This window comes from Schistocerca nitens, chromosome 10, assembly GCF_023898315.1.
Source record: "Schistocerca nitens isolate TAMUIC-IGC-003100 chromosome 10, iqSchNite1.1, whole genome shotgun sequence".
In the NCBI taxonomy this organism is placed as follows: domain Eukaryota; kingdom Metazoa; phylum Arthropoda; class Insecta; order Orthoptera; family Acrididae; genus Schistocerca; species Schistocerca nitens.
In genome coordinates, this window is record NC_064623.1 from 213,843,778 (window position 1) to 213,866,301 (window position 22,524).

The 22,524-nt window shown below is 40.8% G+C and overlaps 2 protein-coding genes across 4 annotated transcripts in view; both read left to right on the forward strand.

The window, feature by feature from the left end:
- Positions 1-22,524, forward strand: part of LOC126210406 (speckle-type POZ protein-like) — a 517,155-nt gene that overhangs the window by 410,306 nt on the left and 84,325 nt on the right. Inside the window, exon 2 of one of the 2 annotated variants that reach the window (XM_049939651.1) lies at positions 13,645-13,707. The exons of the other annotated variant lie outside the window; for it this stretch is intronic. The gene's annotated coding sequence lies outside the window, so the exon portion shown is untranslated. The remainder of the gene's footprint in view (positions 1-13,644; positions 13,708-22,524) is intronic. 2 annotated transcript variants of the gene reach the window in all.
- The window catches only part of LOC126210404 (speckle-type POZ protein-like), a 711,709-nt gene that overhangs the window by 5,158 nt on the left and 684,027 nt on the right, over positions 1-22,524 (forward strand). The gene's annotated exons all lie outside the window — the stretch shown is intronic.

Genomic DNA, 22,524 nt, shown 5'->3' on the forward strand with positions numbered 1-22,524 from the left:
GGGAGACATGCTTGAACGGGTATGGTAAAAATTCAATTACCATATTGACGTCTGCCAGTCACTCATGTTTTGCATATCGAATGTTAAAAAAAAAACAAACAACTTTCAGAGTTTCTTCTCAAAATGCAATATGTTGACATCCGTTCAGTGTTTGGTTCTTGTGTAATCAATAATTGAAAGTGTTCCCAGACTTTATGTACCCCTTTATATTTTCAATTACTACTAGTTTCAATTTTAAGCCATCTTAAATTTGGCCAAAACCACTATAGAGCTGTCATTTTTCTTAGCCTACCACTGAAACCATCCTAAAACATTTAATTTTTGCATCTGAGCTCAAATTGTGCCTAGTTTAGGTTTTCTCTACAGGGAACATCAACATGAAATTTGATTGAAACTGGAGATGGTCAGTCGAAGACTACTTGATGTGGTATTATCCTGTTATTAAAAGTGTAAATTTATTATTAACCCCTCTGTAGACAATAAACACCCCCCCCCCCTTTCCCTATGAACCATGGACCTTGCTTGTGTATCTCAGCGATACAGATAGCTGTACTGTAGGTACAACCACAACAGAGGGGTATTTATTGAGAGGCCAGACAAACATGTGGTTCCTGAAGAGGGGCAGCAGCCTGTTCAGTGCTTGCACGGGCAACAGTCTGGATGATTGACTGCTCTGGCCTTGCGACATCAACCAAAACAGCCTCACTGTGCTGATACTGCAAATGGCTGAAAGCAAGGTCAAACTGCAGCTGTAATTTTTCCTGAGGACTTGCAGCTCTACCGCATGGTTAAATGATGATAGCATCCTCTTGGGTAAAATATTCCAGAGGGGGCTACTCAGGAGGATGTTGTCATTAGTAGAAACAAAACTGGCATTCTACAGATTGGAGTATGGAATTTAGGTTCCTTAATCAGTCAGGTAGGTTAGAAACTTAAAGGGGAGTGGATAGGTTGAAGTCAGATATAATGGGAATTAGTGAAGTTTGGCAGCAGGAGGAACAAGGCATCTGCTCAGATGAGTACAAGGTGATAAGTACAAAGTCAAATAGGCATAATGAAGGAGTGAGTGTAATAATAAATAAGTAAACAGGAATGTGGGTAAGCTAGTATGAAGAACATAGTGAACGCATTATCATAGCCAAGATAGAGGCGAAGCCCACACCTGCCACAGTAGTACAAGTTTATATGCAAACTAGCTCTGCAGATGATGAAAAAATTGAAGAAATGTATTATGACATTAAAGGAATTATTCAGATAGTTAAAGGAGATGAAAATTTAACTGGGATGAGGGACTGAAATTCCATAACAGAAAAATAGTAGATGAATATGGGGTGGGGGAAAGGAATGAAAGAGGAACCAGTCTGGTTGCACATAACATAATGTAAGCATTGCTAACACTTGGTTTAAGAATAATGGAAGAAGCCTGCATATGTGGTTGAAACCTAGAGACACCAGCAGGTTTCTGATTGAATATATAATGGTTAGACAGAGATCTAGGAACCAGAATTTAAACTGTAAGACATGTCCAAGGGGGAAGGGTGGACTTGGACCACAATTTATTGGTAATGAACTGAAGAAATTGCAAAACAGTTGGAAATTCAGGAGATGGAACTTTAATAAGTTGAGAGAACCAGAGGTTGTTGAGAGTTTCAGAGGGAGCGTTAGGCAACATTTGAGAATAGGGGAAAGGAATACAGTTGTAAACAAATGGGTAGCTTTAAGAGAAGAAATAGCGAAGGCAGCAGAGAATTAAATGGTAAAAAGATGAGGCCAACTAGAAATTAAATTTAATTGATGAAAGGAGAAAATTTAAAAATGCAGCAAATGAAGCTGGAGAAAGGGAATACAGATGTTTAAAAACTGAGAGTTACAGGAAGCGCAGAATGGCTAGAGGACAAGTGTAAGGATTTAGAAACATATTACAATAGGGGAAAAATAGATACCACCTACAGGAAAATTAAAGAGGGATTTGGGGTAAAGAGAAGCAGCTGTATGATTATGAAGAACTCAAATGGAAAACCAGTCCTAAGCGAAGAAGGGATGGGTAGAAGGAATATATGGAGGGTCTATACAAGTGGGATGAACTTAAAGGCAATATTATAGAAAGGGAAGTGGACGTAGATGAAGATTAGATGAGAGATAGGATACTGCGAGAAGAATTTGACAGAGCTCTGAAAGATCTAAGTTGAAACAAGGCCCAGGAGTAGACAACATTCCATCAGAACTACTTATAGTCATGGGAGAGCCAGGCATGACAGAACTCTTCCATCTGATGCGCAAGATGTATGAGACAGGCGAAATACCCTCCAAATTCAAGAAGAATGTAGTAACTCCAATTCCAAAGAAAGCTGTTGCTGAGTGGTGTGAAAATTATGTAAAGGTTTTTAACTACTGCTACCAGCTACAAAATTTGTTAACTTATGTATTATTTATTTATTGTGTGACATGTTTTGAGGGTGAGACGCCCTGCTGAACCTGCAGGACAGGACAGTTAGTTTAAATTGTGGAAAGGGGTCAAAATAAGCGGCTGTCAGTTACACTTGAACATACAACTTTATTTACTTGATAAAACATTACAAGAACCTTAAGAATTTTTTTTAACACACAGCTTTAATTTTTGGGACTTAATTACTGGCTGAAAGCCACTTTAATTTTAAAACGGCTGAAGGCCAATAACCTAAAATGCAAGCATAATCAGAAATTTAAAAGGCAAGCCTTATCTTACAAAAGTTCTTTATTTAGGCTGACGGCCCAAAGAATCTGAGATTTTCAGAGCAAACAATTTGAATCCAAAATTGGCTGAAAGCCCGACACTTAAAATTCAACAACATTAAAATTTTTAAAATGCCAAAGGCCTTACGTGAAACAGTTCTTTAAATTAGGCTGAAAGCCTAAAGAATCTTATGCCTTAAGGGCAAAACAATCTTAATGTAAAAATCAGCTAGAAGCCATACAAGTGCAAACAACAAGAACAAATAAAAAAAGGCAGTACACCCAAAGGCACTCAGATGTTCGAGGCTCAGCCTGGAATTCAAACACTAACGCTCGCTTAGGTGAAACAGGCGTCGGCCCAACCATTCTCAATCCAGCGGCAACCCAACCGACAGAGATCAGTTCTGCTCCATACTTGCACCAAAACTCAAATGATGCTAACAGCAGAGACAGTGGAACAACAACTAGAATGGATCACAGACAACCCGTAAGTGGTGGATGACCCAAATACACGTTTTCAGAAAGAGATTTTCACTCTGCAGCGGAGTGTGCGCTGATATGAAACTTCCTGGCAGATTAAAACTGTGTGCCGGTCGGGCACACAGTTTTAATCTGCCAGGAAGTTTCAAATACACGTTGTTTAATCAGAGGACCGACCAAACGGTCAAACAAGGTTGTTGCCACTGAAACATGTGTATCGGCAATTGTTGGGCGAGTGATGGCTGTCCTGTCCTTCCTTGCTACTCCACGCCAACTGACCAATTCAGAACCAGTATGCCGACAACATTTAAATTAAGTTGTCAGTAAAACTCACATAAACTACCCACAGTTTCACGAACACTAGCATGAAGAACTAGATGATGCTAACGGCAGTGACTGTGCAATAACAAGGACTAATCACGAGTCGGTATACACAGGCAACCTATAAGTGATCACCGGCCAAATACACGTCATCCAACAAGACGACCGACTGACAATCCACCAAAGTCATTCCCACTCATATCAAATGTGTCGGCAATCGTCGGCGAGTGATGGCTATCCGTGCCTCTCTGGCACTGCATGCCCCACTGGTGCTACGACGTGACTGCCCCAATCGACCAACTGCTACACATCAGCATGGAGACAGCACTAAAACAACTGGGCAGTTGACATCACAGGCTACATACAATTTCACAAACACTTGGACGAAGAACGTGACGAATGCTAAAAGCAGTTACTGTGCAATCACAAGGACGAACCACGAGTTGAGATACACACCGGCAACCAATAAGCGATCGGCAAGCAAATACACGTCGTCCGGTAAGATGACCAGTCGATGATCAACCGAGACAGTTCACACTCGAGCCGTGTGTGCCGGCAACGGTCAGGCGAGTCATGGCTATCCGAACCTCGCTGCCGCTCCAACCCGACCGAACTTCTGATGCATCCCAACCGTCCGGCTACCAGGTCCGAACACCACTGCTGGTGTGTTCCAACTGACTGGTCGACACACGACGACCGGGAAGTAATAACAATCCAGCAAAGATAATACCGGAGGGCCTATATCGATAAACACTGGTGCTGCCACTCACGGGCAGGCAAGGCAACAACTCAGTGACACCAGTAATTGAAATTAGCATAACGAGGTGACAGTATGGTAAAAACAGGATATTAAATAAGAGATGGCATGAACATGAGCCACGCATGGCTCAGAGGGTATACCCCATCCTCAGGCTATATGGCATTACACAAATTAATTCACAATAGGAACATACCGATGTTAAACAGTCTTTTCATAAATGCTGTGGTCATACTGTGGAAGAAGAGAAAACCTAGTAAGAGGCAATGTCACACTGCAAGCTGGACTGATGTGTGCATGAAAATGTTTTGTAACAGTCACTCACTTTGTTCTTATGGAGTAGCAGTGTAGTTCTGATGAGCTGAGGTGTATCCATTTCTGTGGCTCTCTTGGCTTTCTTAATCACTGTTCACAAATTTTCACAACAGGATAACCACAGAATTTATGAAAAGACTGTTTAACGTCTGCATGTTTCTATTGTGAAATTGTTTTTGTAGTGCCATATTGCCTGAGGATGAGGTGTACCCTCGAAACATGTCACACAGTAAATAATACATTAGTTAACAAATTTTGTGACTGATAGCGGCAGTTAAAAACGTTTAAATATTTTCTGAGACAGTCACGGTTGAAAAATAGTCAAAATGCTGTGAAAATTACTGAACTATCAGTTTAATAAGTTATGGTTGCAAAATACTAGCACTAATTCTTTACAGAGGAATGGAGCAACTGGTAGAAGTCAACCTTGGGGAAGATCAGTTTGGACTCAGGAGAAATGTAAGAACATGCTAGGCAATACTGACCCTATCACTTATCTTAGAAGCCAGGTTAAGGAAAGACAAATGTACATATAGCATTTGTAGACTTAGGGAAAACTTTTGGCAAAGCTAACTGGAGTACTCTCTTTGACATTCTGAAGGTGGCAGGGGTAAAATACAGGGAGTGAAAGGCTGTTTACAACTTCTACAGAAACCAGATGGTGGTTATGAGAGAAGAGGGGCATGAAATGGAGGCAGTGGTTGAGAAGGGATTGAGGCAGGGTTGTAGCCTATCGCCCATGTTATTCAATCTGTACAAGCAGTAAAGGATACCTAACAAAATTTGGAGTATGAATTAAAGTTCAGGGAGAAAAAAAATAAAAACTTTAAGGTTTACTGATGACATTGTAATTGTGTCAGAAATAGAAAAGGACTTGGAAGAGCAGTTGAACAGAATGGACAGTGCCTTTAAAGGAAGACATAAGATGAACATCAACAGAAACAAAACAAGGATATGGAATGTAGGCTAATTAAATCAGATGATCCAAAGGGGATTACATTAGGAAATGAGAGACTTAAAGTAGTAGATAAGTTTTGCTATTTGAGCAGCAAAATACCTAATGATGGCCAAAGTTGAGAGGATATTAAAGTAGAGTGTTAACATAAAAAATAGATTTAAGTGTTTGGAAGATTTTTTCTGAAGGTATTTGTCTGGAGTGTAGCCTTGTAAGAAAGTGAAACATGGATGATAAATTGTTTAGACAAAAAGAGAATAGAAGCCTTTGAAATGTGGTGCTATAGGAGAATGTTGAAGACTGGATGGGTCAATCACATAACTAACGAGGAAGTAGTGAATAGAACTGTGGATACAAGACATTTGTGGCACAGCTTGACCAAAAGAAGGGATTGGTCGATAGGACACATTCTGTGACGTCAAGGGATCACCAGTTTAGAGAGAGAGAGAGAGAGAGAGAGAGAGAGAGAGTGTGTGTGTGTGTGTGTGTGTGTGTGTGTGTGTGTGTGTGCGTGTGTGCGTGTGCGCGCTTGCGCGCGTGCGCGCTTGTGTGTGTGTGTGTGGGGGGGGGGGGGGGGGGGAGGTAAAAATTGTAGTGGGAGACCAGGAAATAAATACAATAAGCAGATTGAGAAGGATGTGGTTTGCAGTAGTTATTTGGAGAAGAAGAGGCTCAGACAGGATAGAGTGGCATGGAGAACTGCATCAAACTAGTCTTCAGACTGAATACCACAACAACAACAACAACAACAGCAACAGACAGTAAACATTGTATGGATGTTATTCATACATACACGAAGATTTTATGTAAATTAACTGCAAAGAAAATGCAACATACTACAATATTAAAAACTAATCTATGTAAAGTAACAAACTAATCTATGTAAAGTAGTAAAATATAGGAACTCGTTTCTGCTCTTGTAGTGATCATTGTCTGTTCTTCATAAGCCTGTCTGTTCTTCATAAGCCTCGGTTAGTTTGTTTTAGCATGTTCCATGGGTCATGTTCATGACAACTTGCCATGGTTTGGAACATGTTAATAGGTTTACAAATAAGAAACATTTTCTCTGTGGAAACATGGTGGCATGCTGGCTGTTTACACAACTGAATTTGTAAAGCTTAATGTGTCACAGAATTGGTAAAAGTAACCCAGCCACTTAGGTACTATCTTCTCATCAATTTATCAATAGGATATAAGGAATTGTCAAGGAGAAATTATTTAAGTTTGGTTTTAAGCCTTTAATTATCTGCCAATATTTTTAATTCACAAGAGATAAGATCAAATATTTTTATGGCTGTGTACCTCACTCCTTTTTGTGCAAGAGTAAGTTAACTTTGTGGATAGTTGAATCTATTTTTGTTCGAAGTGTAAAATCAAACAATGGGAAATCCAGGATGGAATAATGACAATATTATGAAAAGGACAGTTGCTACTAACCATACAGCAAAGATGCCGAGTTGTAGGTAGGTACAACAATGTCAAACAAAGCTTTTGGCCAAACAGGCTTTCATCAGAATCAGACAAAACACACACACACACACACACACACACACACACACACACACACACACACACACAAAAATGCAACTCACATACACATGACCACATCTCTGGCTGCCAAAGACAGGGTCTGGCTGCGGCAGCCAGAGACGTGGTCATGTGTATGTGAGTTGCATTTTTGTGTGTGTGTGTGTGTGTGTGTGTGTGTGTGTGTGTGTGTGTGTGTGTGTGTTTTGTCTGATTCTGATGAAAGCCTGTTTGGCCAAAAGCTTTGTTTGACATTGTTGTGCCTACATACAACTCAGCATCTTTGTTGTATGGTTAGTAGTAACTGTCCTTTTCATAATATTGTCTTTGTTCCTAGTGTTATATTTATGAATGCAACTGTTTTCAAATTGTGCCTGATTCTTCACAACATACTTCAAGATTGTGAAAGAATATCCTTACAGCATATTTGTGCTTAATGAACACTTTGGGCCTGTATAGAATTGCCCCAGAAAATTATTCCATACGACATCAATGAATGGAAGTATGCAGTGTAAGCTAATGTTCTAATGCTTTCATCAGCAAAGTCAGCTATTACATGTAGAGAAAATGCTACTGAAGTTAATCATTAGAGAACATCTATAATATTTGATTTCTAATTCATGTTCCGATCAAGAGCAGAGCTTTGTTGGACTTGATTATGATGCTTACATCAGCACTAAAATGCAATATTATTTCTGCTTTATTGGAGTAAGATGAAAGATAATTTACATATAGGGAGAAGAGGAGTGGTTTCAGACTTGAAACCTGTGGAATGCTGATAGTAAGAAGATTATTCATCACAAGAGCTGTGTGACACTTTGCTTCATATTAATGAAATGAGAAGGGAATCATGTGCTCACTGTATGTAAAAAAAATCATAAACTTTAATTTGCTCCTAACAAATTTTGTCATTTGCTCCAGAATAAACATCTAGGCAAAATCTCATCATTCAGGTATTTTAATACACAGTTACTGAAATGGTAAATAGCATGTTCAGTGGAGAGGTTCTTGTGGTATCCAAATTATGACTGATACAGAATCTTATATTTGTCGATATGCTCTACCATTATGAAATACATTACCTTCTCCGGAATGTTTGAGGAGGAGGTTAATAGTGAAATCAGGTGATAGTTGTTAATGACTGTCTTACTAGTTACAGAGGGGTCTGACAGCGATGTAGTTTAGTCTGTCAGGAAAGCTACATTGTAAAAGCAATGCAGTACATTAAATATATTTCTGAATACACTAGCCATATCAGAAGAATATGCTTTTAATATTTTGCTTGGAAGGTTAGCAAACTCATGAGAATATTTGCTTTTAAGAGAGATATTTATCTGGAAGAAGTTGGAGTGATCTTTTATTGGTAGGACACTTATGGTGCAAGTTGTCACATATAGCCTACAGAAATTGTTTTTTCTGCAGTGAATAAGAGGGGCAGTTAGAACAGTTTAATATTTTCTCCTTAACATAAGTGAATAGCTTTGAGCTTGTCTCAATTTGCCACCTTTTCATCAGCAGTCATTGTTCTAGATCTTCAGTTGTCTAGGAAACCACAGTTTAGTCAATAATCAGCCGCCTTTAGTGAATTAGCAGACTAGTTAAAAGTTGATTAACTCTCTTCAGTAAATTGATCCCTTAGGATGGATAGGATGTGTGGCTGCTGTGTACAGACGCAGGAGGAGCTGGCCACTGTTCGCGAACAGCTGAACGTGTTGATGGCCGCGGTCAGCCGTCTTCAGGCTGCTGCCTCGGAGTGTAGCAGCAGTGGGGGAGTCTGGTGCATCGCATGGTACATCCCAGGTGCTACATGCTTCACCCACTGTCGCTGCTGTTGAGACATCTTAGTGGGTATCGGGCGCGGTTGGGCCACTCTCTCCCCAAGGGGAGTGGCGGGTTCAGCGGCGTTCGCGGCGCACAAGGCGGAGGATAAATGTGGAGGCTGGCCGTGAGGCATCGCCCGCTCTGCCTGTGAGTGGACATCTGGCCGCTCCTTCAGCAAGGTCTGAGCAGGCTCACGGGGGGAGGGGTTTATTAGTTATTGGGAGCTCCAACGTTAGGCGGGTGATGGAGCCCCTTAGGGAAATAGCAGAAAGGTCGGGGAAGAAGGCCAGTGTTCACTCTGTCTGCTTGCCGGGGGGTCTCATCCGAGATGTGGAGGAGGCTCTGCCGGTGGCGATAGAGAGCACTGGGTGCACCCAACTGCAAATTGTTGCTCATGTCGGCACCAATGACTCCTGCCGTCTGGGTTCAGAGGTCATCCTCAGTTCCTACAGGCGGTTGGCGGAATTGGTGAAGGCGGAAAGCCTCGCTCGTGGGGTGGAATCAGAGCTAACTATTTGTAGTATCGTTCCCAGAACCGATCGCGGTCCTCTGGTTTGGAGCCGAGTGGAATGCGAAAACCAGAGGCTCAGACAATTCTGCGGATATCTGGGGTGCAAATTTCTCGACCTCCGCTATCGGGTGGAGAAATGTAGGGTCCCCCTGAATAGGTCAGGCGTGCACTACACGCCGGAAGCGGCTACAAGGGTAGCGAAGTACTTGTGGAGTGCACATGGGTGTTTCTTAGGTTAGAGAATTCCCTCCCTATGCCCGACAAGATGCCTCCTGAGACGCGGCTAAGTAGGAGTAGGCAAAATGCAACAGGGAATAACAATATTAATGTGCTAATAGTAAACTGCAGGAGCATCTATAGAAAGGTCCCAGAACTGCTCTCATTAATAAACGGTCATAACGCCCATATAGTACTAGGGACAGAAAGTTTGCTGAAACCAGATGTAAACAGTAATGAAATCCTAAACTCAGATTGGAATGTATACCGCAGAGACAGGCTGGACAGTGAAGGGGGAGGCGTGTTTATAGTGATAAGAAGTGCAATAGTATCGAAGGAAATTGACGGAGATCCGAAATGTGAAATGATTTGGGTGAAGGTCACGGTTAAAGCAGGCTCAGACGTGGTAAGTGGATGTGTCTATAGGCCCCCTGGCTCAGCAGCTGTTGGTGGCTGAGCACCTGAAGGATAATTTGGAAAATATTTAGAGTAGATTTCCCCACCATGTTATAGTTCTGGGTGGAGATTTTAATTTGCCGGATATAGACTGGGAGCCTGAAACGTTCATAATGGGTGGCAGGGACAAAGAATCCAGTGAAATTTTTTTAAGTGCTTTATCTGAAAACTACCTTGTGCAGTTAAACAGATAACCAACTCGTGGCGATAACATATTAGACCTTCTGGTGACAAACAGACCCGAACTATTTGAAACAGTTAACGAAGAACAGGGAATCAGCGATCATAAAGTGGTTACGGCATCGATGGTTTCAGCCGTAAATAGAAATATTAAAAAAGGTAGGAAGATTTTTCTGTTTAGCAAAAGTGACAAAAAGCAGAGTACCTGACGGCTCAACACAAAAGTTTTGTCTCAAGTACAGATAGTGTTGAGGATCAGTGGACAAAGTTCAAAACCATCATACAATATGCATTAGATGAGTATGTGCCAAGCAAGATAGTAAGAGATGGAAAAGAGCCACCGTGGTACAACAACCGAGTTAGAAAACTGCTGCGGAAGCAAAGGGAACTTCACAGCAAACATAAACATAGCCAAAGCCTTGCATGCAAACAAAAATTACGCGAAGTGAAATGTAGTGTGAGGAGGGCTATGCGAGAGGCGTTCAATGAATTCGAAAGTAAAGTTCTATGTACTGACTTGGCAAAAAATCCTAAGAAATTTTGGTCTTATGTCAAAGCGGTAGGTGGATCAAAACAAAATTTCCAGACACTCTGTGACTAAAATGGTACTGAAACAGAGGATGACAGACTAAAGGCCGAAATACTAAACGTCTTTTTCCAAAGCTGTTTCACAGAGGAAGACTGCACTGTAGTTCCTTCTCTAGATTTTCGTACAGATGACAAAATGGTAGATATCGAAATAGATGACAGAGGGATAGAGAAACAATTAAAATCGCTCATAAGAGGAAAGGCCGCTGGACCTGATGGGATACCAGTTCGATTTTACACAGAGTACACGAAGGAACTTGCCCCCCTTCTTGCAGCGGTGTACCGTAGGTCTCTAGAAGAGCATAGCATTCCAAAGGATTGGAAAAGGGCACAGGTCATCCCTGTTTTCAAGAAGGGACGTCAAACAGATGTGCAGAACTATAGACCTATATCTCTAACGTCGATCAGTTGTAGAATTTTGGAACACGTATTGTGTTCGAGTATAATGACTTTTCTGGAGACTAGAAATCTACTCTGTAGGAATCAGCATGGGTTTCGAAAAAGACGGTTGTGTGAAACCCAGCTCGCGCTATTCATCCACGAGACTCGGAGGGCCATAGACACGGGTTCACAGGTAGATGCCGTGTTTCTTGACTCATGCAAGGCGTTTGATACAGTTCCCCACAGTCGTTTAATGAACAAAGTAAGAGCATATGGACTATCAGACCAATTGTGTGATTGGATTGAGGAGTTCCTAGATAACAGAACGCAGCATGTCATTCTCAATGGAGAGAAGTCTTCCGAAGTAAGAGTGATTTCAGGTGTGCCACAGGGGAGTGTCATAAGACCATTGCTATTCACAATATACATAAATGACCTTGTGGATGACATCGGAAGTTCACAGAGGCTTTTTGCAGATGATGCTGTGGTGTATCGAGAGGTTGTAACAATGGAAAATTGTACTGAAATGCAGGAGGATCTGCAGTGAATTGACGCATGGTGCAGGGAATGGCAATTGAATCTCAATGTAGACAAGTGTAATGTGCTGTGAATACATAGAATACACAGTTAATTCCATAAATTATCTGGGAGTACGCATTAGGAGTGATTTAAAATGGAATGATCATATAAAGTTGATCGTCGGTAAAGCAGATGCCAGACTGAGATTCATTGGAAGAATCCTAAGGAAATGCAATCTGAAAACAAAGGAAGTAGGGTACAGTATGCTTGTTCATCCACTACTTGAATACTGCTCAGCAGTGTGGGATCCGTACCAGATAGGGTTGATAGAAGAGATAGAGAAGATCCAACGGAGAGCAGCACACTTCGTTACAGGATCATTTAGTAATCGCAAAAGCATTACGGAGATGATAGATAAACTCCAGTGGAAAACTATGCAGGAGAGACGCTCAGTAGCTTGGTACGGGCTTTTGTTGAAGTTTCGAGAACATACTTTCACCAAAGATTCAAGCAGTATATTGCTCCCTCCTACGTATATCTCACGAAGAGTCCATGAGGATAAAATCAGAGAGATTAGAGCCCACACAGAAGCATACTGACAATCCTTCTTTCCACGAACAATACGAGTCTGGAATAGAAGGGAGAACTGATAGAGGTACTAAGGGTACCCTCCGCCACACACTGTCAGGTGGCTTGCGGAATATGGATGTAGATGTAGATAGTATTTGTTGCTGCAAAATATCATCATTGCTAGCAAACTGGTTAACATATGACAGCGAGCTCTACTTAGCCTATGGCATCCTCAAAAAGTTTTTATATATGCTTCGAGGTAGACATTTCACTGTTATTGTGAACCACAAGCTACTCATTTTCACCTACCATCAGAATCCAGGCAATTCATCACTGCACTAGTAGTGGGATTAGGACTTCATGGCACAGTTCACTCCAGAAATTTAACATGTTTATGGTAAACAGAATGGATGAGCAAATGCTCTGTCTCTCACTGATGCCATTGCAAAGGGAATTGGCTGACACTCAAGCAGGACACAATGAACCGAAGGCTTCCTGCCCAGGCTTCTTCATATCCCATACTAAAATGTAGCACTGTATTGCAAAATGCCAAATTCACAAGTGCATCTGTTCATATCAAGTGTACTTGCTCCAGCAAGCAATCTTGCTGTCTACAGCTCCTCCTGTACAGGATTATAGTCTGCAACATGATTATTAATAAAGGCATTTGTTTGGCCATATATCAAGAAGGACTGCAAGGCATTTGTCCACTAGTGCAACAAAATAACGTGTCACATTGTGATTCTGCTCAGTACTTCCACCCCACTGACTCAGAGATTTGAGTGTATACATGTTGACATCATTGGATGTTAATGACTATCAGAAGGATATAAACACAGCCTTGGCCAGCAGTTTCTCTCATTGGCTTGAGGCCTACCAGTGACAGATTCATTAGGAGCAATTGTAGCCACAATCTTATTCCATAAAAATACCTCGTAAACCACATCTCCTCTGATTTGTCTAAATATTATGACTCACAGATATAAATACTACATAACTCAAATGTACATATTAAAAGGAACTTTACTTTGATAGTGAAGAGACATTTAAAAGGGGTCCATTTAAAGAAAATTCTTTGTTTGAAGTGTTAAATAAAAATCATTTGAGAAAATTAGTGGTATCCATAATTTGTGATTGATATACTTCACAGGAATAGCCAGCAGTTGCAGCTTGTGCCTGTTAATGTGTAACTTGATTCATTTCATGTTCCTAAAGGCTGTTCTTCATGATGAGATTTATCCAATGTGATCTGTGAATAAATGAGTGAATATTTGTCTGCTGACCTTGTTTTCTCTCCATTTTTGCTCATTCGTCTGGCCTGTTCTCTTCTCACAGGAATCTGCAGGAGAGATAGATGCAGCAGCAGTGGATAGCGAAGTGGATATCAAGGAAGAACCAGTAAGTAATACGAATACAAATACTCATTGAAGCTTCTCACTGACACATTGCTTTTCATGTAGCCATTGTGGCAATAAAGTCAGTGCATTGCTTTCCTAAAAAAACACACACACACACACACACACACACACACACACACACACACACACACACAGAGAGAGAGAGAGAGAGAGAGATTGATTTTCGCGGCAGACTATATTGTATTGGGGTACTGCAGTGTGTGTGTGTTTTCTGTGCTAGTTATCTCTGAATAAGATCCTTGTCCCAAAGTTTAGCAATGTTGTTAGCCTTCTTTATGTGCCTATTGATCAGTCAACACTGCAACTGTATGCCGAGTTGTTACTTTTACCCCTTCCTTTATTTTGTTCCGCACAGAACTTTTCATTATTGTATTTGTACCACCACATGGCTCCGTTTCATCCTATTACCTCATTTCATCTGTCCTCCTACGCTGTACTGTGTTCCATATGTGTTTTGCCCTCTCTCCTAATGCCCATCTGTATGTCTCACTTTGGTTTGTACCTCCACAGTTGTTACACTCATGTCTTCCCGCCTGTCACTAGTGCATCTGTGCTTGATTTTGTGGTATGCTGTAGCTCTGGTCGCAGCCACTCCTCCTGCAGCACCCACTATCACCTACTGACCTCACTGCCAGATTACAGTCAAACATTTTCTAACAAGTTACCTCATTTTATTCTGTAATCCGTCCACCCCTTTTCCAAAGACTGTTCTTGTCATTATGTCACGTGATATCTGTTGTCATTTCCTTACCTCCAGGAGTCCTAGTCCCACAAAGCATGCGGGAGAACTTCTTTGCCATTTGAAAGTTAGGAGACGTACTGGCAGAAGTGAATCTGCGAGTGTGGATTGTCAACCGTGGTTGAATACTAGGCAGAAATGCTAACCGTCACACCACCACAGCACTATGGTTAACACTGCTGCACAAACTACCCAAGCTGAGTGCCCTTCCCAACACAAACTTCAGTTCATATCTGATGCTTATTTTCCCTTACATTGTCGCTACTGTCAGGGCTCTCTGGCATTTGCATAGCACCCCAGCATTGGACGTAATGGGAACGTCCTGTACCAGACGTGATCTTATAGATTTTATATTTTGCCCTGAGACGTGTAAATCTCTTCTTTATCTATACAATTATAAGGTCGCCTATGGTACAGGACTTTCCCATTACGTCCAATGCTGTGGTACTATTCCAATGCTGGACAGCCCTGGCAGTAGTGACAGTGTAAGGGAAAATATGCAGAAGAAGTTTGTGTTGAGGAGGGCACTCAGTTTGGATAGTTTGTGCAGCAATGTTAATTATAGTGCTGTGGTGGTGTAATGGTTAGCATTTCTGCCTAGCAAGCAAGAAGACCTGGGTTTGAGACCCAGCTGCAACACAAATTTTAATTCATGCTTGAATAGTTCAACTGTAAGAGCACTTGTCTGCGATAAGAGAGGCACCCGGTTCAAGTCTCCCAATAAGTTTCAAATCTGTTGTTGTTTTTGTTGTTGTCTCCATCATCATCATCATCATCATCATCATCATCATCTTCAGTCCTAAGAATAATTTGATGTGGTTCTCCATGCTAGTCTATCCTGTTCAAGCCTCATCATCTCTGAGTAACTGCTTCAACCTATATACAAGATGTGATCAAAAGGTAACACGAATTTTTGTTTTCTTAAAGAACCTTTATTTATTCATCAACATCAACTTTGTCCCCTTCAGAGCAATCTCCCTCAGATATAATGCACTTTTGCTGGGCATTTTTCCCAGCCTTTGAAGCACTTCTGAAATTTATTTTTCATTATTGTATTCAGCTTTTCAGCAATTCTGTTTTTATTACATCAATGGTGGCAAAATGATGTCCTTTCATAGTTCTATTCAGCCTCAGAAATAGAAAGAACTCACAGGGGGCCATTCCTGTTTAATACAGTGGCCGAGGCAACGTAACAGTTTTGTTTTGTTTTGTCAAAAAATAACAGGAGCATTACTATCATGCAATTTCCACGTTTCACTACAGTTGTGGTCATTTTCTTTGGAGTGCTTCATGCAAACTGTGCACGACTCCCAAGTAGTATTCCTTATTGACTGGTACAACCATAAGGCAGGAACTCATGATGCCCTATGCCATTATAATTGAAGAAAACGGTGAGATGAACCTTCACATCTGATCGAACTTGATTTTTTTCGGTCTTGACTCTTCAGAAAGTTTCCATCGGGACAATTGGGCCTTGGTTTCATCATACCTGTATACCCATGTTTTGTCACCTATTATAGCTTCATTTAGAAGCACTGGATCATTGTGAACTTCATTCAGCAATCCCTGAGTGATTCAACAATTTTGATGCTACATGTTTCATACCTAAAGCATCTAAAAAAAATTGCTTGGCATCAGCCAGAGGATATGCTGACATCATCAGCAACCTTTCTGATGGAGATTACCCAGAACCAATTCTTTACTTTTTCCACTCTGTCATCAGTAACTGTTGCGCTAGGATGTCTTTGGCAGTCATCTTCTTCAGTGCCTTCTCAATGTTCTTTGAAATGTTTATACCACTCTTAAACTCTTGTCTTACTCAAAGTAGATTCGCCAAAAGCCACAGTCAACATTTTGAATGTTACACTGCTCTTTATTCCACTATTCTAGCAAAATTTAATGGAAATTCTTTGCTCAGTCTTTTTGCAAAGTAAAAATTCACCAAGCACTTGAAAACACATATAACCTTTTCGACTGTCAACAGTAAACTAAATAATTGAAACATCTGAAAAGATAAATGTACATCAGGAACATATGCACCAACAATATAAAAAGAAATAAATTTGAAAATTGGGTTTTTAAAGCCTGCGAATTTAAAAATTTCGCATTACTTTGTGATCACATCGGGTGTCAATCTACTTACTGTATTCATCCCTTGGCCTACCTTTGTGATCCCCCCCCCCTCTCCCCCCCCTCCCCCTTCGCCCTTCTCCACCCCCATTACACACAAACAGTACCTTCCAGTACCAAACTGACAGTTCCTTGATGCACCAGGATGTGTCCTGTCAGTTGATCCCTTCTTTTAATGTTGTGCCAGAAGGTTCTTTTTTCAGCAGTTTGCTTCCATACCTTTTTGTTTGTTATTCAAACTAGCCATCTAATCTTCAGCATTCTTCTTTAGCTCCATGTTTCAAAAGCTTCTATTCTCATCTTGTCTGAACCGCTTATTGTCCAAGTTTCAGTTCTGTACTAAAATAAACTTGCCCACATCTAAATTTGTATTAGATTTAGATTAGATTTTTATTAGTTTTTTTTCCAGAAATGCTGCTCATGCTATAGCTTGTCTCCGTTTTATATCCTTTCTACTTTGACCATTGTCAGCAATTATGCTGCCCAAATAGCAAAACTTACTAACTATTCTTAGTTTCTCATTTTCTAAGCTTATTCTCTCAGCATTTCCTGATTTAATTTATCTATATTCCATTAACCTTCTTTTACTTTTGTCGATATTTATTTTACAACCTCCTTTCAAGACACTGCCCATCTGTTCAGTTGCTCTTCCAAGTTCTTTGCTTTCTCTGACAGAGTTACAATGTCATCAACAAACCTCTTGAGTGTCTTATCCCTGAAATTTACTTCTCTTTCCAAACTTACCTTTGTTTCTGTAACTGCTTGCTATGCTCACAGATCGAATAACATTGGGATAGGCTACAAGTATGTAATACTCCCTTCTCAACCACTCTTTCTCCTCCATATCATTCAACTCTTACAGTTGCCGTCTGGTTTCTGTCAAATTGTAGAAAATCTTTTGCTCTCTGGGTTTAATCCCTGTTGCTTTCAGAATTGGAAAGAGTGTTCAGTCAACAATGGCAAAAGCTTTCTCTAAATCTACAAAATCTGTAAGTGTAGGTTTTCTTTTCTTCAACTACATGCTAGGATAAGCCATAAGGTTAGCATTGCCTTCCGTGATCCTACATTTCTAATGAACCCAAACTGATCTTCTCCAAGGGTGGCTTCTTCCATTCTTCTGTAAATATTTCATGTCAGTATTTTGCCACCACAACTTATTTGAACTGAAAGTTCAGTAACATTCACACTTGTCATCACCTGCTTTCTTTGGTGTACAAAGAAGGTCTGAGACTACTTAGCCTGTCTCATAGATCGTGCACACCAGGTGGACCTGTTTTGTCATTGCTGGCTCCCCTACAGATCTTAATAATTCTGAGTGAATGTTGTCTACTTCAAAGACCTTATTTTGCCTGAGATCTTTCAGCACTGTGCTAAATTCTTCTCACAGTATCGTATCTCCTAACTCACATTTATCTACTTCCTCTCTCCATTCTGTTACTGGGTAGTTATAATTTAACTTTCCCTATTTAACTAATTACTGTATGAGGACCAAACATGGTAGCATTAATGTTGAGGACATGGGGAATAGAAATAATGCAGAATCAATTAAACTGAAACACATTTAATGTGCTGCTAAGGTGCATGAAACCATTACATACTGTTACCATTATTGCTACAAAAGGGGCTCAATATGGCACCCATCAGTGTCCAGAAGAGTCTGAAAGTGCAGGATTGCATTCTCCACAACAGAGTGAAGGTGTTTGAAGGAATGCTGGCTACCTCTCTTGACATGCTGCACTTCAGATCAGCACACGTGTGAATGTTCCCCTGGTAAACCCTGACCTTCAGGCAGCGCCACAACCACAGATCACGGGGAGGGAGCTCAGGTGATCGTGCCGACCGAGCATTTGGAAACGATCGGCTGATAATTCAATAGTTTCTATACGTGTTTCGGAGAAGCAGGTGTGCTTCGAGAGCGATGTGCAGTGGGGCCCCATCTTGCATGAAAACTGTTGAGTTCAGTGTGTCTCTCTCCTGCAGGGTGGATATGAAATACTGGCAGAACACATCACAGTAACACTGGCCAGTCACACTGCACATCTTTGGACCTTGAGTGCCAACCTGTTCAATAAAGAATGGGCCAATGATGAACATAGTCATGAAGCTACACATACGGCGACAAATTCACCGTACAGAGGAACTTCGTGCAATGCGACTGGAGGTGAAGATCCCAATTCTGTGTGTCCTGCCCACCCATAACAGAAAAATAAGCTTCATCTGTCCATAGGACGGTCCAGGGCCTATGTTCATCAATGTCAATCCTTGCAAGAAAGTGAAGTGCGAAGTCAACATGTCATTATGCGTCCTACGGTGCAAGCTGCTGTACGGTATGGATCTTGTGCAGATACTATTTGAAAATGTTTCAAAGCACCTTTTGTACAGTGGTCTGCAGTGACTCAGGACCGGGAATTGCGCACAGCGTTGTCTTCCGTAGCAACAGAGATTTCATCGAGCACCTGTGGTCGTTGTCGGCCTCTTCCCAGAGTGACGCCCAGTTCTCTAGTTGATTCAAACTTCATCGTGCAGGTGGAGAAAGAGGACCCCACCATAATCCTTTCAGCCAGCAATAATCTCAAAGTGCAGCTGCAGCATTACTGTTGTTTTGATAATATAGTTTCACAAATAATGCCCTGCTCTTTTTGTCCAAGCTCATGTTGACACGTCAACAAGTGCACTGCGACTGGTCAGGTGTGTTGGACTATGAATCAGATGGTTGATAATGGCACCAAGTGGCCATAGGTAGAACTGGACGGTGGCGTTATGTAGCATGGAAATCGTGCATCCCATACTCTGGACATTAATGCTACCAAGTTTGGTACTCGTACAGTATTAGTTTCCATGGTTTTCTTTTGTTCTTCAGTCTTCTGACAGGTTTGATTTGGCCCACCATGAATTCCTATTCTGTGCCAACCTCTTCAACACAGAGTAGCACATCCTCAATTATTGCTGGATGTATTCCAGTCTCTGTCTTCCTCTACAGTTTTTGCCCTCTACAGCTCCCCTAGTGCCAGGGAAGTCATTCCATCATGTCTTAACACTCTGCCATCCGGCGACACCACAGTGGTGTCGTGCGCATAGTATCGCGCAGTGGCCAGCGATATCACTTTTGTATCTTTTGCATTCTGTTGGTGTTTTGTTTAGATAACAATAAGTTACACATGTCAACGAGTTTTTTGTTTTCTTTTTGTAAGTACTTGTGCCCTTTCATCATGGCAGATGAAAGAGACAATATGATTAATTATGATGAATGCATGGAGCAAAACTTGGAGGTTGTCAGTACATTGTGTGTGTCTCATCATGATCTGGTTGACAGACTTTCGAGTCTCATAAAGCAACACCAACTAATAGGCCTATGTATTTCCGAAATGAAAACGAAGAAACTGCCACGTACGTCCTAAAAAAAAAAAAAAAACTTTATGTGCAACTCTTGTGGAGTTGTGTTACATCTTGGAGACTGTTTTGCTGCGTATCATATGAAAGAAAGATGCTAAGTACCAAAGTCAATGCAAATAAACAAATATATGAAACAAATTTGTGTTTATTTACACATGTATATCTTCGAAATTTCGTGAAAGTAGGGGAGCAGGGTTGAGAACTTACGAGAACTAACGATGATATTAGTCAAACGTAACAATTTATAATTTCTCGATAATGTCTAGAACGACTGGCGACAAACCGAGTAATCCGAATTAGCGCTGCTAGCGCCAAGTGAATAAGTTTGTACGAGATGTGCAGATGGCAAAGTGTTAACAGATGTCTCCTTATCAGTGTTTTCTGCATATTCCTTTCCTCTCCGATTCTATACAGAACCTCCTCTTTCCTTATGTTATCAGCCCACCTAATTTTCAACATTCGTCTGTAGAATCACATCTCAAATGCTTCAATTCTCTTTCATTCCAGTTATCCCGCAGTCCATGTTTCACTACCATACAATGCTGCACTCCAAACGCACATTCTCAGAAATTTCTTCCTCAAAATAAGCCCTATGATTGATACTAGTAGACTTCTCTTGGCCAGGAATGCCCTTTTTGCCAGTGCTAGTCTGCTTTTGATGTCCTCCTTGCTCCATCCATCACTGGTTATTTTATTGCCCAGGCAGCAGAATTCCTTAACTTCATGTACTTCGTGACCATCAATCCAGATGTTAAGCTTCTCGCTGTTCTCATTTCTGTTACTTCTCATTACTCTCGTCTTTCTTCGATTTGCTCTCAATCTGTATTCTCCTCATTAGATTGTTCATTCCATTCAGCGGCTAATGTTATTCTTCTTCACTTTCACTCAGGATAGCAATTTCATCAGCAAATTGAATCATTGATATCCTTTCACCTTTAATTTTAATTCCACTCCTAAACTGTTCTTTTATTTCCACCATTGCTTCTTCAATGTCCTGATTGAATAGTAGGGGCAAAAGACTACATCCCTGTTTCACAGCCTTTTTAATCTGAGCACTTCGTTCTTGGTCGTCGTCTCTTATAATTCTCTCTTGGCTGTTGTACATATTGTATATTACCCATCTCTCGCTATAGCTTACCCCAATTTTTCTCAGAATTTCAAACACCTTGCACCGTATTACATTGTCGAGCGCTTTTTCCAGGTCAAAAAATCCTATGAAGGTGTCTTGATTTTGCTTTAGTCTTGCTTCCATTACCAGCTGCAATGTCAGAATTGCCTCTCTCATGCCTTTATCTTATCCAAAGCCAAACTGATCATCATGTAACATATCCTCAATTTTCTTTTCCATTCTTCAGTTGTCAGCAACTTGGATGCATGAGCTGTCAAGCTGATTGTGGGATAATTCTTGCACTTGTCAGCTCTTGCAATCTTCGGGATTGTGTGGATGATAAAGACTGCTGGCTCTTACAGTACCACTTCATAACATGTAATACAGACTGTGACATAAATCTAAATACTGAGTGCTTTGACAGTCATTTTCCAATAATAATGTTCTCATTATTTACCAATAAAATGGTGTAAGAGGGTCGGCTTGGTGAAGCAAGGCTGTATTTTAATTGTTTGGAGGAACATTGATCTTAAGTCTTCCAAAGTGCTTTTAAATTCTGATTCTAATACTGGATCCTCTATCTCTTGTAAATCGACTCCTGTTTCTTCTTCACATTAGACACATCTTCCCCCTCATAGAGGCTTTCTATGTATTCTTTTCACCTATCAACTCTCTCCTCTGCATTTAGCAGTGGAGTTCCTGTTGCACTCTTTATGTTACCATACTTGCTTTTAATGTCACCAAAGGCTGTTTTGACTTTCTTGTATGCTGAGTCTGTCCTTCCAACATTCCCTTCTTTTTTTTGTTTCTTCACATTTTTCATGCATCCATTTCGTCTTAGGTTCCCTGCACTTCCTATTTATTTCATTCCGCAGTGACTTGTATTTCTGTATTCCTGAGTTTCCCAGAACATTTTTGTACTTCCTCCTTTCATTGATCAACTGAAGTATTTCCTCTGTTACCCATGGTTTCTTCACAATTACCTTCTTTGTTCCTATGTTTTTCTTTCTAACTTCATTCCTCTTCAACTGTACCACCTACTGAACTATTCCTTATTGCTGTATGTATAGCCTTAAGAGAACTTCAAGTGTATCTTGTCATTCCTTAGTACTTCCGTATCCCACTTCTTTGCATATTGATTCTTCCTGACTAATGTCTTAAACTTCAGCGTACTCTTCATCACTACTATACTGTGACCCAAGTCTATACCTGCTCCTGGCTACACCTTACAATCCAGTGTCTGATTTTGGAATATCTGTCTGACCATGATGTAGTCTAACTGAAATCTTCCCATATCACCCAACCTTTTCGAAGTATACCTCCTCCTCTTGTGATTCTTGAAAAGAGTTTTCACTATTACTAGCTGAAATTAGTCTTTCTCCTCTCTCATTCCTTGTCCCAAGCCCATTTTCTCCTGTAACCTTTTC